The sequence below is a fragment of the Triticum dicoccoides genome, chromosome 7A, assembly GCF_002162155.2.
Source record: "Triticum dicoccoides isolate Atlit2015 ecotype Zavitan chromosome 7A, WEW_v2.0, whole genome shotgun sequence".
Classification (NCBI taxonomy): domain Eukaryota; kingdom Viridiplantae; phylum Streptophyta; class Magnoliopsida; order Poales; family Poaceae; genus Triticum; species Triticum dicoccoides.
Genome location: NC_041392.1, coordinates 515845612 through 515861888, shown reverse-complemented (window position 1 = coordinate 515861888; position 16277 = coordinate 515845612).

Sequence of the window (16277 nt, the reverse complement as noted above, 5' to 3'; positions counted from 1 at the left end):
ATAGTTACCAATCCTTAATGGTAACCGATCACAACATCGACTAGCCATATACTCTGCTCCAGGCGAGGTTACTAACATGAGTGACCTTAGGGCTTGGGTTGACAGTCTATACTTATCCACAAATCCCCTTGAGATGTATGAATGCGATGCACCAGTATCAAAAAGAACGCGTGCAGTAAATGACTTAACCAAAAACATACCTATTACTGCATCAGGCTGAGCTTCAACCTCCTCCACGTTAACGTGGTTCACCTGTCCCCTGTTGAAAGGGTTCGGCTTCTTCCCAGAGCTTCCATTGCCATTTCCATTTTGTAATTCAGGACATTCATTGGCATAATGTCCGGTCTTCGAACACTTAAAGCAAGTGATTTGGCTTAGGTCCTTCTTAGCTGGGGTTGATGGGTTGGTGCGATTCTGGCCGTTGCTTCCTCCATTCCCATTACCATTCCTGGTGCCATTGTGATTGTGCGAGCTACCTCCTCCATGGGTATGCTGAAAATGTCCTCCCAGTCTAGGGGTAAAACATGGGTTGTGCTGAGCTCCTGAATTGTATTTCCCTTGTCCATACTTCCTCTTGCGGTTCTCAATTTGCTGTTGCTTGCCTTCAATCATAAGAGCACGATCTACCAACTCCTGATAGTTGTTGAAGGTTGCTACCATCAACTGCATGCTCAACTCATCATTCAGTCCTTCTAGAAACTTCTCTTGCTTCGCTGCATCCGTAGCGATGTCATTTGGGGCATAACGTGCTAACTTACTAAAGTCCTCCACATACTGGCCAACTGTCCGTCCTCCTTGGGGCAAGTTGCGAAACTCACGCTTCTTCATGGCCATGGCTCCTGCTGAAACGTGGGTAGTACGAAAAGCCTGCTGAAACTGGTCCCATGTGACAGTGTCGACAGGGAAGGTGGCTGTGAAATTCTCCCACCATGATGTTGCGGGTCCTTCAAGCTGATGTGCGGCAAACTTCACCTTCTCCGCATCCATGCATCCTGCTTTGGTCAACTCTCTAGCTATCTTGTGGAGCCAATCATCTGCTACTATCAGCTCGGTGCTATAGGAAAACACCGGCGGATTCAGCCTAAGAAAATGGGCTAAGTGATCAATAGGTGGTGGTGGTGGTGGGTTGTTGCTGTTGTTCCCCTGATTCTGATTCTAGACTAGCAACTGCATCAATGTGTTCTGCTGCTGGATCAACTGGGTGAGCTCCGGTGGAAAGGCAAATCCAGGGTCACGTCTCAGAGGCATCTGAGGGTTTAGAAAAGATGAGATGTAAGAATAGAGGGGGTCTAAGAGAAAACACTACCCATATGCACATGAGGTAAAAGCAAACAATGCACTTCATTCAATCAAACCAGGGCATACAATCGATCTAACTATCGCAAAACTGCTCGGACTACTATATTTACCTGGTGGACTACTACTACTACTGATGAGGTGGTCTACTAGAAATATTCTTCGGTTGCAGACTCCATGATATCTGCTCCAGCTTCATCAGAATAATCATCATCACTATCGTCTGGATCCGAATCGGTGTCGTCGATGATGATGTAGTCTTCCGGCCGAATCTCCTTGGGTTCTTCATCTTCGTCTACTGGGGTAGGGTCTCCCATAGATATCCCGATCTTCTTTGTTAAGTCGGCATTCTTATCCACCAATACTTCAATTTCTTCTTCAAAATCTTCACGTGTAGCCTTGAGTTCTTCCTCCAGTTCCTTGATTCTTGTCTTAGCCTTCTTCAGATCTATCATGTCGGTGCACATGTGGTTTTCCTGTTGTCGAATGTGCTAGTTTAACTCCTGGATAAAAGCTGCAATTGATCTATCCTTCCGGTTGCTGATCATCTCCCAGTGCTCATCTCGGTGCCCACAAATCTGGTAGATAGTATCCTTGAGATCATTGCAGTAGACTTCTCCAATGCGTCCCATGGCGATGTGAGCTGCCATGCTCTTTCCTAGACTCCAAGTTGGTGCATCAAAAGAAAACTCTATGGGTTCAGTGACTGGCATGAACGTTCTTCCTGGAACTTGAACTTGAATCATTCAACGCTCTTCTTCAGGTAAAATGGCGTTGTAGATTCCGGTGAAGCTTGGTACTCCTATGTTCAGGTATCTAGTGACTTCCTTCAAGTGTCATCCAAAGGGTGTATCTTCATCCGGTTGCGTGAACTTGTTCCTTGCATCCGCCATCCTAAAAGAGTAGAAAAGATGAGGAGTCAGAAGAGAAGAGAGTGAATAGTGTTCTAGGTCTTTAGCTTAGTGGTCGTGTCCTATAGTCAGCGTGTGCTCTGATACCATCTCTGTAGCGACCAGACCTCAAACAGTCTAATCTCTATGCTCTGGTGTCATCCCTGGATCAGTAATGCTGACACCACACAGTACTCGGAGGATTTATAGCAGAGTAGCAATCACACACTTATTACATCAAGTGTCTCCATAGAGAACTTATTACAATAAATATGGGTTAAGGCCATATAATAACGATAATAGCGGAAGGCTTGGAAGATAAGTGAGTCCATCAACTCCAACGGCATCACTGAGTATAGAACCATGACCTAAAAACTCCTTAATCATCGTCTGAAAAGTCTGCAACATTAACGTTGCAGCCCGAAACGGGTCAGCACATGGAATATGATGGCAAGGTAACACATAGAGAATAATGGAATGAAACAGCTATACTATATGCATATTTGGCTGGTGGAAAGCTCTATGGTTATAGTTTTGCGTAAAGCCAATTTTTCCCTACTTCAAAGGAATAAATTTAATTACTATCATGGTGGTTGTTAAACATTCCGAATGTTTGACAGCATTCTCAATCCCAATTAAGCATCATCATTAAACAAAGCCCAACAAAATTAGTTTAGGGTAACATGTTGAGATTCACATGATAATCCAGGTACTAGATACTCAAGATGTCCATAACCGGGGACACGGCTAACCAAAATTAGTTTATTACACTCCGTAGAGGTTTGCGCACTTTTCCCCACAAGACTCGATCGCCTCCGTTTGGTTTCTCGCACTACATGGTGTTTGAGAAGACATATGACCGAGACATAGTCTTTCAGAAGCGCTAGTACCTTACGATCGGGTAGACCGTACCACCTACATCCCCTACATCTGCTAGTCTACCACTGTAAGAGTTTGCACGACTTAGTCAACTACGCTAGATCCCATAATAGCTTGTGGCTGCACACGGAAGTTTCTAGTATGAATAGTCTCATGATCCCTTTGAGCCTGGGTGGCGGTCCAAAAGAAAACAGGCAAGTCCTGGAATACCCAGGTGCCTCAATCCACCCAGATGTGTGTTTAAGTTGCCACCTTAGATAAACCATTAATTAACAAACTCACATCTGTCATGGATATCACTCACCCAATCCACGTGTACTAGCATAGCATGGCATAATGGCAAACGTAGAAGTAACTCCCAAACGTTTGATAATAAACAGGTAATAGGTACTACCTCAACTACTTCCCATCCCTGAATTTAATTAGATCCTAATCATGCAATGTGTGAGGATTGCTCTAATGCAATAAAATCGGGTAGTAGGAAAGGCATGATCAAAGTGTTACTTGCCTTGCTGATGGTCCGGGAAACTTAGCGATTCGAAGTAACAAGCGGCGCACTCCGGGTACTCTATCGCAAACAAACAAACAAGCATACAATAAGTACTCATCTAATGCACGGGTAAAACTCAAATAAGAGATCTAACCAGAAGGTTCAACTTAAGAACTCCGGTTTGCAAAAAGAATCAAATCGAACAAAGCAACGAAAGTCAAACGGCGAAAGAAAACAACTTCATTCTACTAATCTGGATCTAGGGCAAATTTTACAGTAGCAAAAACTTGTTTAAGTTGATTATACGGATAGAGGGTTTCGAGACGAAACTCTAAACGCTTGAATCGCCTAATTCCGATAAACGAGCGAAAAGTTATACTAAAAAGAAAATCGGATCAGGAATCGCGATCAGAAAAATCACGGATTTAATCCGAGAAAAAGGAAAACGATGAACGTTCGCTAGAACGAACGAACGGACGAACGCTCGCTATTTAAATAAACCGGAAAAACCGATCTATGTAAAAAACCGAATCTAAAAAAACCGACGAAAAACTGACGATTTTTGGAAAAAAAAATAAAAAAAAAACCGGCGCAGAAATCGAGGCGGCGGCGGACCTCGGGCGGCGGCGGGGCGTTGAGGCTGGGGCGGCTAGGGTTTGGCTCGGCTGGGCCTCTCCCCCAGCTTATAAAGCCTAGTCGGGCCGGAGTCCTAGTCGGACACGGCCCGTAGGTTGGTTCGTTTTTTTTAAATAATTACGCGCAGAAGAACAATAAAAAAGAAATACTAAACGGACTCCAAAAATTCCGAGATAAATTTTCACGGGCTTCTGAAATCAAGCCGCACAAGGTGGACATTTATTTGGGGCCTAAATGCAATTTTGAAAAATGCACATTTTTCCTAAATTCAAATAAAATAACGAAAAACTCCGAAATAAAATCTTATTTGATTTTATTATTAAATCCTCAATATTTCTTTATTTTGGGAAAGTCAATTTATTCCCTCTCTCATATTTTTGTAATAGAAATAATTGATGATAAAATAAATAAAATCAAATGATCGTATTCTCAAAATTTGAGAAAACTCAAATATGAAAATAATGAATTCCCCAACTCTCTCCGTAGGTCCTTGAGTTGCGTAGAAATTCTAGGATCAAAACCAAACGCAAATAAAATATGATATGCAATGATGATCTAATGTATAACATTCCAAATTGAAAATTTGGAATGTTACAGACACGACGGCGAGGCGGCAGCAGCAACACGCGACGGCGGCGGCTGGTGCGGCCGTGGCGCTAGGGCGGCGGCGGCTTAGGGTTTCGGGCGGGGTGCTGGGCTGCTGGGGTCGGGCCTCCCGGCTTATAAAGGCCGGCTGGGCCAGGAGTCCTAGGCGGACACGGCCCGGTTTGGTCGGTTACTTTTTTTAAATAATTCCGCTCAGAAAAACAAAGAAAAAAAATACTAAACTTACTCCAAAAATTGTGAAATAAATTTTCCCCGTCCTCTAAAAATACGCCGGACAAGGTGAACATTTATTTGGGCCTCTAATGCAATTTGGAAAAACGCATATTTTTCCTAATTCAAATAAAATAGCGATAAAACCCCAAATAAAAGTACAAATTGATTATAATATTTTCCTCCAACATTTCATTTATTTTGGAGAAGTCATATTACCCTCCTATGTTATTCAATCTTGAGGGACTTATTCAACCAAAAGACCTATTTGAACTTGAATCTCTTTTTTCCATGGAAGAGATTGACGAGATTATTAAAGACATACATTTTGAGAGAGCACCAGGACCAGACGGTTTCAATGGATTATTCCTGAAGAAATGCTGGGATGTCATCAAACAAGACATTTACACTATGATCTGTGATTTTTTTGAAGGGAAGAATGACATTCAGAGTATCAACTCTGCATCCATTACAGTCATTCCAAAGATTGCAAACCCACTTAACATGAATGATTTTAGACCTATTTCCCTGGTCAGCCTTCCTCTCAAAATTATTACAAAACTTATGGCCAATAGAGCTCATAAAATCATCACCTCTGTCATTCATCAGAATCAATATGGCTTCATATAAGGGAGGAACATTCAGGACTGTTTGGGATTTGCTTTTGAATATATTCACCTATGCCATCAGTCAAAAAAACCTATCATCATTCTCAAACTTAACTTTGAGAAAGCATTTGATAAGGTTGAATACAAAGCAATAATTGCCATGTTAACAGCCAAAGGTTTTGGACCTAGATGGATAAATTGGGTAAACAACATACTCCAAACTGCTTCAACATCTCTCCTACTGAATGGAGTTGCAGGAAAAAAATCATATGTAAAAGAGGAGTCACGCAAGGAGATCCCCATTCTCCACTTCTTTATATCATTGCTGCTGATCTCCTACAATCAGTTATTAATGTTGCTTGGGCTAATGGTGAACTCTCACTCCCCATCAATCAGGCATATGGACTGGATTACCCAATTATACAGTATGCTGATGATACTCTGATGATCATGCATGCTGATGAGGAACAACTCAATCACCTTAAATATCTCCTTAACCTCTTCAATATGTCCACTGGTCTATTTGTCAATTTCAGTAAATCCTCCATGATACCAATTAATATTGACCAACAAACAGTCACCAGGCTTGCAACCTCTTTTGGATGCAAAGCTAAAAGACTCCCTTTTACATATCTAGGACTACCTATGGGTACCACCAAGCTTTCTATTCAAGACCTCATCCCAGTTATATCAAGAATTGACAGGAGACTCTCAAGGGTTGCTCGATTCATGAACCATTCTGGTAGACTCACTTATATCAACTTTGTTGTTGCATCCATGCCAATATTTGATATGTGCTCCCTTAAAGTTCATGTTACCATTCTGGATCATGTGGATAAATCAAGAAGAAACTTCCTTTGGTATGGGAATGAGATCAATAAATGAGGCAAATGTCTGTCCAGCTGGGAGATGATATGCAAACCCAAACAACAAGGAGGGCTTGGGGTTTTGAATTTAAGAGAACAACATAAAGAACTCCTTATCAAGCACCTCTTCAAATTCTATAACAAGGTTGATGTCCCTTGGGTTAAATTAATTTGGGAAGCCCACTATCATAATAATGAGGTCCCACACTCTAACAGGAACAAAGGCTCCTTTTGGTGGAAAGACTGCATGAAAATGTTTGACCTTTTCAGAGATATGACTACTTGTGACATCAAGTCTGGGAGCACTAATATGCTTTGGGAAGACATTATGAAAATAAATTTCCCTGAGCTACATTCTTTTACTCAAAAAGAAAACATATCTATCAAAGAGGCCAAAGAATTGGATAATTATTACAGCTTATTTCAACTATCTTTATCCATCCAAGCCCACCAGCAGTTCCATTTGTTATCAGATGATTTGAATAGTATCAGAAACATCTATGATAAGGACACGTGGCATTTCAACTGGGGAAATAACAAGAACATTACCAAGAAGATCTATAGATATCTAATGAATGGTGAGGATGCTGCTGACACTTTCAAATGGATATGGAAATCATGTTTCTTACCAAGACACAAATTCTTCTGTTGGTTAATGCTCAATGACAGAATAAATACATGTGATCTTTTGGTCAGAATAAGCATGCATCTGGATTCCACAGTATGTGTATTATGCAACAATGATGACATGGAAGACATGACTCATCTCCTATTTACATGTCCATTTATTCAAGGGTTTTGGTGGAACATTTGCTTTGAATGGAATTCAGATCTGGACATCAACAATATGATTATTGATGCCAACCACAGATACAAATTGATCACTTTATGGAAACCATGATACTAGGATGCTGGAGCATATGGAATCAGAAAAATGGGATGATTTTTGAAGGGATACCATGCTCTATAAATGAATGCAAGAATGATTTTATCAGAAATTTCAAAATGACCATGTTAAGGGCTAGTCCTACTCTGAAAGTGGGCATGTCCTCTTGGATAGACAATATTTAATTTTCCACTTTTTATATTTTCCATAGTTTCACTTTAATTTCTTATTAGATAGCCTTCCTTTGGTTGTCCCCCCATCAACCAATGCTATGTACTTTGATACCTTTGTTTAATAATGAAAAATGACTCACAGTAGGGGGTTTGCCCTACTGCTCTTTGGTCAAAAATAATAATTTTAATATGAAATATTTTTGGGGGAGAAAAATAATTAAAACCAAAGTGATCCTTGTTTCAATATTTGATAAAACTCAAATATTAGAATGAGGGAAAATCCCCAACTCTCTCTGAGGGTCCTTGAGTTTCTTAGTATTTCGAGGATCACAAGAACGAAATGCAATAAAATATGATATGCATGGATGTCCTATGTATAACATTCCAAATTGAAAATTTGGGATGTTACAACAATGTTGGCATATAATATTTTGATGGGGTCTCACAATCACAAAAGATTTACATGATAGTGTATTTGCATGTGAAAGTTCTCTTCCTTATACTAATTATTCGTGAATTGCTTGTATGACCAATATTGTGATTGTCAAGCTTCAAAATATTTCACTTCCTAAACCCAATGTGAAGCTACCACTAGGCATGATATAATTTCAACTTCATGGTATTCAATTCATTCAACAATTTACACATAGGATATAAGTGAAGCACAAGAGTAAATGATAAGCTACTCAAAAAATGTAACATCCCAAAATTTCAATTTGGAATGTTATACATTAGATCATCATTGCATATCATATTTTTGCATTTTGGTTGATCCTAGAAAATTCTACGCAACTCAAGGACCCATGGAGAGAGTTGGGGATTTCGTTATTTTCATATTTGAGTTTTCTCAAATTTTGAGAATAGGATCATTTGATTTTATTTATTTTATCATCAATTATTTTGAGAATATGATATGCAATTCATTCAACAATTTACACATAGGATATAAGTGAAGCACAAGAGTAAATGACAAGCTACTCCAAAAATGTAACATCCCAAATTTTCAATTTGGAATGTTATACATTAGATCATCATTGCATATCATATTTTTGCATTTTGGTTGATCCTAGAAAATTCTACGCAACTCAAGGACCCATGGAGAGAGTTGGGGATTTCATTATTTTCATATTTGAGTTTTCTCAAATTTTGAGAATAGGATCATTTAATTTTATTTATTTTATCATCAAGTATTTCTATTACAAAAATATGAGAGAGGGAATAAAATAACTTTCCCAAAATAGAGAAATATTGAGGATTTAATAATAAAATCAAACAAGATTTTTTTTCGGAGTTTTTCGGTGTTTTATTTGAATTTAGGAAAAATGTGCGTTTTTCAAAATTGCATTTAGGCCCCAAATAAATGTTCACTTTGTCGGGCTTGATCTTAGAAGCCCGGGAAAATTTATTTCAGGATTTTTGGAGTCCGTTTAGTATTTCTTTTTAATTTTTTTCCGAGCGGAAATAAATTTAAAAAAAACGAACCGACCTAACGGGCCGTGTCTGACTAGGACTCTGGCCCGACTAGGCTTTATAAGACGAGGCCCAGCCCCGGGGAACCCTAGCCGCCCCAGCCCCAACCCTAGCCGCTGCACGGTCACGCCGCCGCCCGCCCGCGCCGCCGCCGCCGCTGCCGCCACCGAGGTTCGCCGCCGCGCCTCATTTTTCGTGCCTTCGGTTTAAAAAAACCGATCGGTTTTCGTTGGTTTAATAGATTCGGTTTTTTTAAATAGATCGGTTTTTCCGGTTTATTTATTTTAGCGGGCGTTCGTCATTTTTCTTTTTCTCGGATTAAATCCGCGATTTTTCTGATCGCGATTCCTGATCCGATTTTCATTTTAGTATAACTTTTCGCTCGTTTATCGGAATCAGGCGATTCAAGCGCCTAGAGTTTCGTCTCGAAACCCTCTATCCATTTAACCAACTTAAACAAGATTTTGCTACTGTAAAATTTGCCCTAGATCTAGATTACTAGAACAAAGTTATTTTCTTCCGCCGTTTGACTTTCGTTGCTTCGTTCGATTTGATTCTTTTTGCCAACCGGAGTTCTTAAGTTGAACCTTCTGGTTAGATCTCTTATTTGAGTTTTACCTGTGCATTAGTTGAGTACTTATTGTATGCTTGTTTGTTTCTCTGCGATAGAATAACCAGAGTGCGCCGCCTGTTACTTCGAATCGTTAGGTTTCGCGGATCATCAGCAAGGCAAGTAACACTTTGATCATACTTTTCTACTACCCAGTTTTATTGCATTAGATCAATCCTCACATATTGCATGATTAGGATCTAATTAAATTGTGGGATGGGAAGTAGATGAGGTAGTACCTATTACCTGTTTATTATCAAACCTTTGGGAGTTACTTCTACGTTTGCTTATTATGCCATGCTATGCTAGTAGATGTGGATTGGGTGAGTGATATCCATGACAAATGTGAGATTGATAATTAATGGTTTATTTAAGGTGGCAACTTAAACACACATCTGGGTGGATTGAGGCACCTGGGTATTCCAGGATTTGCCTGTTTTCTTTGGACCGCCATCCAGGCTCAAAGGGATCATGAGACTATTCATACTAGAAACTTCCGTGTGCAGCCACAAGCTATTATGGGCTCTAGCATAGTTGAGTAAGTTGTGCGAACTCTTACAGTGGTAGACTAGTAGATGTAGGGGATGTAGGTGGTACGGTCTACCCGATCGTAAGGTGCTAGCGCTTCTGAAAGACTATGTCTCGGTCATCCGTCTTCTCAAACACCATGTAGTGCCAGAAAACAAACGGAGGCGATCGAGTCTTGTGGGGAAAAGTGCGCAAACCTCTGCAGAGTGTAACAAACTAATCATGGTTAGCCGTGTCCCCGATTATGGACATCTTGAGTATCTAGTACTTGGATTATCATGTGAATGTCAACATGTAATTAATTTTGTTGGGTTATGTTTAATGATGATGCTTAATTGGGATTGAGAATGCTGTCAACCATTCTCAATATTTAACAACTACCTTGATAGTAATTAAAATTTTATTCCTTTGAAGTAGGGAAAAATTGTTTTTACGCAAAACTGTAACCATAGAGCTTTCCACCAGCCAAATATGCATATAGTATAGTTGTTTGATTCCATTACTCTGTATGTGTTACCTTGTCAGCATATTCCATGTGCTGACCCGTTTTCGGGCTGCAACGTTAATGTTGCAGACTTTTCAGACGACGATTAAGGAGTTTTAGGGTCGTGGTTCTATACTCAGTGATGCCGTTGGAGTTGATGGACTCACTTATCTTCCAAGCCTTCCACTGTTATCATTATTAGATGGCCTTAAGCCATATTTATTGTAATAAGTTCTCTTTTGAGACATTCGATGTAATAAGTGTGTGATTGCTACTCTGCTATAAATCCTCCGAGTAATGTGTGGTGTCAGCATTACTGATCCAGGGATGACACCGGAGCACAGAGATCAGACTGTTTGAGGTCTGGACGCTATAGAGATGGTATCAGAGCACACACTGACTATAGGACATGACCACTAAGCTAAAGACCTAGATCACTACTCACTCTCTTCTCTTCTGACCTCTCTTCTTTTCTATTCTTTAGGATGGCGGATGCAAGGAACAAGTTTACGCAACTGGATGAAGATGCACCCTTTGGACGCCACTTGAAGGAAGTCACTAGATACCTGAACATAGGAGTACCAAGCTTCACGGGAACCTACAATGCCACTTTACCTGAAGAAGAGCGTTGGATGATTCAAGTTCAAGTTCCAGGAAGGACGTTCATGCCAGTCACTGAGCCCATAGAATTTTCTTTTGATGCACCAACTTGGAGTCTAGGAAAGAGCATGGCAGCTCACATCACCATGGGACGCATTGGAAAAGTCTACCGCAAGGATCTCAGGGATACTATCTACCAGATTTGTGGGCGCCGAGATGAACACTGGGAGATGATCAGCACCAGGAATGATAGATCAATTGCAGCTTTTATCCAAGAGTTAAGCCAGCACATTCGACGACAGGAGAATCAGATGTGCACCGACATGATAGATCTGAAGAAGGCTAAGACCAGAATCAAGGAACTGGAGGAAGAACTCAAGGCTACACGTGAAGATTATGAAGAGGAAATTGAAGTATTGGTGGATAAGAATGCCGACCTAACAAAGAAGATTGGAATATTTATGGGAGGCCCAACGCTAGTAGAGGAAGACGAAGAACCCAAGGAGGTTAGCCTGAAAGACTACATCATCATCGACGGCACCGACTCAGAAGCAGATAGTAGCAATGATGACTATGTTGATGAAGCTGGAGCAGATATTATGGAGTCAACAACCGTAGAATATTTCTAATAGACCACCTCACCGGTAGTAGTAGTCCACCATGTAAATATAGTAGTCCGAGCACTTTTGCGATAGTTAGATCTATTGTATGCGTTTGGTTGATTGATTGAAGTGAATTGTTTGCTTTTGCCTCATGTGCATATGGGTAGTGTTTTCTCTTTAGACCCTCTCTATTCTTATATCTCATCTTTTCTAAACCCTCAGATGCCTCTGAGGCGTGACCCCGGATTTACCTTTCCACCGGAGCTCACCCAGTTGATCCAGCAGCAGAACACATTAATGCAGTTGCTAGTCCAGAATCAGAATCAGGGGAACAACAACAACAACCCACCACCACCACCACCACCTGTTGACCACTTAGCCCGTTTTCTTAGGCTGAATCCGCCGGTGTTTTCTAGTAGCACTGAGCTGATAGTAGCAGATGATTGGCTCTGCAAGACAGCTAGGGAATTGACCACAGCAGGATGCACAGATGCCGAGAAGGTGAAGTTTGCCGCACATCAGTTAGAAGGACCTGCAGCATCATGGTGGGAGAATTTCACAGCCACCTTCCCAGTCGACACTGTGACATGGGACCAGTTTCAGCAAACTTACCGTACTGCCCATGTTTCAGCAGGAGCTATGGCCATGAAGAAGCGTGAGTTTCGTAACTTGCGCCAAGGAGGACAGACAGTTGGCCAGTATGTGGAGGAGTTTAGTAAGCTAGCACGTTATGCCCCAGATGACGTTGCTACGGATGCAGCTAAACAAGAGAAGTTTCTGGAAGGACTGAATGATGATTTGAGCATGCAGTTGATGGTAGCCACCTTCAACAACTGCCAGGAGTTGGTAGATCGTGCTCTTATCATTGAAGGGAAGCAACAGCAGATTGAGAACCACAAGAGGAAGTATGGACAAGGGAAGTACAATTCAGGAGCTCAGCAGAAGCCACGTTTTACCCCTAGACCGGGAGGACATTTTCAGCATACCCATGGAGGAGGTAGCTCGCACAATCACAATGGCACCAAGAATGGTAATGGCAATGGAGGAAGCAATAGCCATAATCGCACCAACCCATCAACCCCAGCCAAGAAGGACTTGAGCCAAGTCACTTGCTATAAGTGTTCGAAGCCAGGACATTATGCCAATGAATGTCCTGAAGGCCAAAATGGCAATGGAAGTTCTGGGAAGAAGCCGAACCCTTTCAACAGGGGACAGGTGAACCACGTTAGCGTGGAGGAGGTTGAAGCTCAGCCCGATGCAGTAATAGGTAAGTTTTTGGTTAAGTCATTTACTGCACTCGTTCTTTTTGATACTGGTGCATCGCATTCATACATCTCAAGGGGATTTGTGGATAAGTATAACCTACCAACCCAAGCCCTTAGGTCACCCATGTTAGTAACCTCGCTAGGAGCAGAGTATGTGGCTAGTCTATGGTGTGATCAGTTACCATTAAGGATTGGTAACTATGTTTTTCCCTCAGACCTAGTAGTATTGGAATCTCAAGGATTGGATGTGTCTTAGGCATGGATTGGTTATCAAAGTATGAAGGGAATATTGAGTGTGCTAGTAAGTCAATTTTGCTTACCACACCAGAAGGGAGAAGGATCAAGTATGTATCCCGGCATGTGCCAAAGAGGACCCAAGTAAATTGCCTAACAGGAGTTGTGCAGGAGGAAGTACCAGTGGTAAGGGATTTCCCTGATGTATTTCCAGAAGAGTTGCCAGGCATGCCACCAGATAGAGATATTGTGTTTTTGATTGAGCTATTGCCAGGCACTGGGCCAATATCAAAGAGACCATATAGGATGCTAGCAAAGGATTTTGGTGGAAATTAAGAATCAGATTAAGGAGTTACTGGATAAAGGATATATTCGCCCAAGTTCTTCGCCTTGGGGATCGCCAGTACTTCTAGTGGAGAAGGAAGATGGATCGTTAAGGATGGTTGTTGATTATTGAGGATTGAATGAAGTAACGATCAAGAACAAGTACCCAATACCAATGATCAACGATCTGTTTGATCGATTGCAAGGAGCTAAAGTATTTTCCAAGATCGATCTGCGATCAGGATACCGCCAGTTGAAGATTCGAGAATAGGATATTCCGAAGACAGCTTTTACCACCAGGTATGGGCTGTATGAGTATACCGTTATGTCATTTGGTCTGACTAACGCGCCTGCCTATTTTATGAACATGATGAACAAAGTGTTTATGGAGTTTTTGGATAAGTTCGTCGTAGTGTTCATTGATGATATCCTGGTATATTCGAAGAATGAAGAGCAGCATAAGGAGCATTTGCGTTTGGTACTTGGAAAGCTCAGAGAACACCAATTATATGCCAAGTTTAGAAAATGTGAGTTTTGGTTGAACGAAGTAGGATTCCTCGGACACGTCATATCCGGAGAAGGTATAGCAGTAGATCCCGCTAAAGTTGAAACCGTGACCAAGTGGGAAGCCCCAACAACAGTTGGAGAGATCCGGAGTTTTCTTGGACTCGCAGGATACTACCGGAGGTTTATTGAGAATTTCTCAAAGATTGCGAAGCCTATGATGGAGTTGTTGAAGAAAGATACCAAGTTCATATGGATGGAGGAGTGTGAGGCTAGTTTTCAGGAGTTGAAGAAACGCTTGGTTACCTCACCAGTGTTGATTTTGCCAGACCAGACCAAAGATTATGAGGTGTATTGTGATGCTTCACGTCGAGGACTTGGAGCAGTGCTTATGCAGGAAGGGAGAGTTGTTTCATATGCCTCAAGACAACTGAATCCCCATGAGTTGAATTATGCCACGCATGATTTGGAGTTAGCAGCCGTAGTGCATGCATTGAAGACATGGAGACATTTCCTCATTGGAAACCATTGTGAGGTGTACACGGATCATAAGAGTTTGAAGTACATTTTCACACAGAAGGAGTTGAATCTCAGACAAAGGAGATGGTTGGACCATATCAAAGATTATGATATGAAATTGCACTATCACCCCGGAAAGGCTAATGTAGTAGCTGACGCGTTAAGCCGTAAGAGCCATGTCAATACGTTAATGATGGGAGGGATACCCAAGGAGTTAGCAGAAAATCTTCGTGAACTATGTGTGGAAATAGTTCCGAGAGGCTATGTAGCAGCACTAGAGATTCAGTCAACTTCGATGGATAGAATCAGAGAAGCTCAGAAAACTGAAAAGAGATTGCTGCTATAAAGGAGAAACTGAGCAAAGGAAAAGCTAAAGGATTTCGTGAGGATGAGCACGATACCCTATGGTTTGAAGACCGTGTTTACGTGCCCAATAACCCGGAGATCAGGAAGTTGATTCTGCAAGAGGCACACGATTCACCGTATTTAATTCACCCAGGAAATACCAAGATGTATTTGGATTTGAAGGATATTTTCTGCTGGACGGGAATGAAGAAGGATATTGCGGAGTATGTAGAAGTTTGTGATGTATGCCAGAGAGTAAAGGCAGAGCATCAGAAGCCAGCAGGATTGTTACAACCATTGCCGATACCCGAATGGAAGTGGGATAAGTTAGGCATGGATTTTATCACGGGATTGCCCAGGACTCGTTTAGGCTATGACTCAATTTGGGTTGTAGTTGATCGATTGACGAAAGTAGCTCATTTCATCCCAGTAAAGACCACTTACACCAGTGCTAAGTTGGCAAAGATATACATGACCAGAATAGTATGTCTGCATGGAGTTCCGAGGAGTATCATATCAGATAGAGGAACCCAGTTTACCTCAAAGTTCTGGAAGCAGTTGCATGAAACTTTGGGTACCAGGCTAGAATTCAGTACAGCTTTTCATCCACAGACAGATGGACAGACCGAGAGAGTAAATCAGATTTTAGAGGATATGCTGAGAGCTTGTGCACTAGATTATGGATCTAGTTGGGACGATAAATTGCCATATGCAGAGTTCTCTTACAACAACAGTTACCAAACCAGTTTGAAGATGGCCCCTTTCGAAGCTTTGTACGGAAGGAGGTGCAGGACACCGCTGTCGTGGGATGAAGTCGGATACCGCCAGTTATTTGGACCTGACTTGATTAAAGAGTCTGAACAGAAGGTGAAATTGATTCGCGGTAGGCTCAAGATAGCCTAGTCCAGACAGAAGAGTTATGCAGATTCTAAATGCAAGGAGACAGTTTACGAAGTCAGAGATAGAGCTTATCTTCGAGTATCTCCGCTTCGGGGAACAAAGCGTTTTGGAGTTAAAGGAAAGTTAGCGCCACGATTTGTAGGACCATATCAAGTTTTGGAACGTATGGGAGAAGTGGCCTACAAGTTGGAATTGCCCGAAGGATTGTCAGGAGTACATGATGTGTTCCAAGTTTCTCAGTTAAAGAAGTGTCACGCGGAGATGGCTGACGTACCGTTGAGAGATACAGTGCCTTTGGAAACTATTCAATTGGATAATGATTTGACCTACGAGGAGAAACCAGTTAAGATCC